Genomic DNA, 3,667 nt, shown 5'->3' on the forward strand with positions numbered 1-3,667 from the left:
ACACACCCTTGTCCATTGGGCTCAGAGGTTCGCTGGTGGTTGCTCTGCACTTCCCGTAAATTCTATTTGGTTGATGTGATTCTGCTAATGGGAGCAAATTGTTTAGCGTTGAGCCAATACATTCCTCCTTCCATCTACTGCAAGGGAGAGGACCACGCCAATCCCACGAGGCTGTCCTCCCCCCCACACAAACACACACACAAACACAAACACACACATGCGCGCGCACACACACACACGCGGGCACACACACGCACGCACGCATGCACACGCGCGCGTGCACACAAACGCATACAAACACGCCGCAGCTCCAAGCCGTCAATGGTAGAAGACGCACAGTGCTGCTAGCTAGCCTGTGATGTCATATCCTGTATGCAGGATATTCTTTTATAAATCCACCACAACCGTTGTAGCCTCAGGGACAATGGAATGGGTGGCTGCCACAATGTCTTTGCTTGTAAATATGTTTGTATATCTCCAGCATGCATGTGCACAAATGCTTCTTCACTGTGTTGACAAATGGAAGAAAACTGTGTTGGGTTTGTTTTTGCTGTGCTTTTTATCGGGTGGTTATTTTTTTTTATTTGGTGAGTCAGATCTGACTGTGGTCATGTTTACTTGGTTTGGCATGGGTGCTGGGTACAATAAGGATTCTGAGCATGTGGTTTGAAGGGTTTGGATGCAGGTTATATTTGGGTGCAGGAGATTTGTCCTCAGCGGTTGTGTCGATTCAGATGTTGAAGTTCCATCACGATTACTCCAGGAGCTTGTGTTGTGGACTTCACCGGTCACTTCACATGAGTCTCCGGGAAAGGCTGACCAGGAATTGGGAGAGAGTTTGGATCTAAAAGAATGTTACTGTTAATACTCTTTGACATTAATACCTTGTGCCTGTTGGCGATGGACCATGCCTTCCAGGTCCTTTTTTTGGGGGCAAGGCAGAACTTTGTAAATTGTAAATCAACTAAGCAATATTCTAACTGGGCTAAATAATTTAGATAAAGCACACATCCATTTGATCCGTGATGTCAGCCTTGTGAATTCATAGGGTAACACATTTGATTTGGTTAGGGGGCATTCTGGGTATCGAAGGAAAGAAAGTAAAAAAAAATATGATCAGATCAGGGAGAAGGCTGATGATCACGAATGAGATAAAATGTTAGAAAATGAACCCTATCAATGTTAAACAGTTTCTGCCTGTATTATTCCTCAGGATCAGAATGTATGAATTGAAACCTTTGCAAATGAATACAAATGTTTATATGGGTCACAACATGGTGGATGTGAGTTAAAAGCACAATATATTGTTTATATTGTTTGTTTCACTGTAGGGTTATGTTATTCTGTGGCTTTCTTGGAGCCAATTCGTCATATAATGAACCTGTTTAAGTGTGTGTCCACTGGTGACTTTATATCAACAGCCATTGCGTCCGGGAGTGCATTTGAAAAAGTTTCATTGAGAATTTCCCAGATTATTGAAAATAAAGAAAGATATCCCAGCCTAGGGTCTCTATATTACAAATCAAAAGGTGTGTATTAAGAGGGTTAGACAAATACTTCCACGTTGTTTCTGTTGAACACCACCTCGAAAATATTGTGACTAAGTGACCCGGCTTGTTCAAGTCCCAAAAGGGCTTTGTGGTTTCCTTGTTTCCATATTGAAAAGGAAATGTTTGCTCAGGTTTATAATGACCCTACTATATCCAGTTAGCTGCGGGAACATCCATGTTTCCTCAGTAAGAGTCTCACTCAAATAGTCCCAAAAGCACTTATATTCCATTTTGCCCAACAATGTCAATTGAAGAAACCACAGAGTATTTCGTATCGGGTTCAAAAACCTTTCTTATTTTGTGAGGGGATGAAAACTACTGATTGTGTCACATTTACAAAAAAAACTATAAACATTACAATAGACGAATGTGAATTTATCTAGTCTAAGTGGCACATTGACAGGCATTTAAGGGGTGGAATCAAAACCTTATTTTTTGGAAAATATAACACTTACAAATTTTAAGATAACATCCGTTATTGGCTTGTTTTCAGATTAATCGCAAATGTAATAGTCAGAATCTTTGTTTTCAACATATGTAAACAATACAAATAGTTTGTGTGTCCAGTTGTAGTTTATGTTATAGTCAGATTCTATTTGATATGTTTTCTTAAAAAAGCAGACTTTTTCTATGAATGGGCGCCCTTGCTGTCTCCTTACTGGCTTGGCTCCGTCCAATGAGATTGCAGGGATGAACGGTCATAGCTGGATTGTGAGTAAACGTGTATTTTACTATAGGTGCTTTTTGGTTCTCCATGCAGTTTGTGTTCCTGCTTAAAAAAATGCATGATTTGAATAAATTTCCTGTTTGCAAGTGTCCTGTTTCTATGTTTCATGTTTTACAGTGTGTATCCATTGGATTTATATTGGCCCTATATACTGCTTTGTTCCACTTTATCCTCCCTTCGTTGCCCACCTGATTTCTGGCTAATTAAGACGTCAAATATGAATTATTCACAATGGCATTACGATACATATCCAGGTGAAGCTGCAACAAGATGGCGCCAGAATTCTCCATATTTGTAGCGGCATACGAAATAGATTTTGGAGAAATGTGTTCGCCTTGTCTCAATGCTCACGGCCGGTTTCCCCACTATGATTGAATTTGAGGGTTTCGTCACTCTACACGCACAATGCACCATTTCTACCTGCAGGTGTCCTTCAACTGCATTGTATTTGTTTAATATGTAGTGTATTTAAAGGACACTATAGCAATTCTCAATATGACCAGCAGAGGTCAGTAAGTGTAACTATTAATGTGAGTGAACGAGAGAGCCGCTGAGATGGAGAATGAGGTCATGCCAGCTCTGTAGGGCTTGGCTCAGTTGGCTGCTCGTCAACCATGTTGACTTCAGCGAGTGACGGGTGCTGTAATCAGACGCACCGAGCAGTCCAAGCTCAGGCTGAAACTAGAAATCAGGGGGAAAGAAATGGCACAAAAATAAAGTCTATTCTTGAACATGAACATGTAATGTAACTTTTCCCCCATGATACATTTTTTGTTTGTTTTCATATCTTTATATTACAGACAGCGAATAAAGCAGTGGATTTATGCCTGTTTGAGAAAAGTTTTGATCCAATATTCAACCTTTGTCACAATCTTAAAATAAACTGAAATAAGGCCGACACACATGTCGATAACGGCTTCTTCAGTGTTACGTAGGAATGTTCTCCAGCCATTTCTGTGACACATTTCTTGACTAAATCAATTGCAGCAGCCGTTCTGCTGCTCGTAGACCTCATGCATAACTTATGAGGGGAAATGCATTGTAAAGAAATAAGAGTGAAAGATCCTCTTCTTAGGTGGAAGCAAACAGTGAGAGAAAAATCCATCCCCCGAATGAGGTGCTATCAAATATTATTTCACCGTCAAGGAAGTTTAATCGGTAGTGGAAGTGCGGTGTGCCATAAAGCCACTGGAAAAGATGCATACTTCCTTAATGATGAATAAACCATGAACTACTGCTTCCTTATCATGTAGACACAGATTAGTTAGGCTCATGCCTAATCACAGTACTGGAAAAATGCTATGTGATTCTTTTTTGTAAAACGCTATTGATATCAATTCATATTCATCAGCAACACCTGATCTCAAGTGGCTTTAAAGTTGCTGTAAAA

General features: G+C 40.3%; 1 protein-coding gene across 2 annotated transcripts in view; it reads left to right on the top strand.

The window, feature by feature from the left end:
* The window catches only part of pof1b (POF1B actin binding protein), a 22,072-nt gene extending 19,706 nt beyond the window's left edge, over positions 1–2,366 (top strand). For both annotated transcript variants that reach the window (XM_030361467.1, XM_030361468.1), the window contains exon 13: positions 1–2,366. This exon is cut by the window's left edge. The gene's annotated coding sequence lies outside the window, so the exon portion shown is untranslated.
* The last annotated feature ends 1,301 nt before the right edge of the window (positions 2,367–3,667 follow it).

The sequence above is a fragment of the Gadus morhua genome, chromosome 7 (genome assembly GCF_902167405.1).
Source record: "Gadus morhua chromosome 7, gadMor3.0, whole genome shotgun sequence".
Classification (NCBI taxonomy): domain Eukaryota; kingdom Metazoa; phylum Chordata; class Actinopteri; order Gadiformes; family Gadidae; genus Gadus; species Gadus morhua.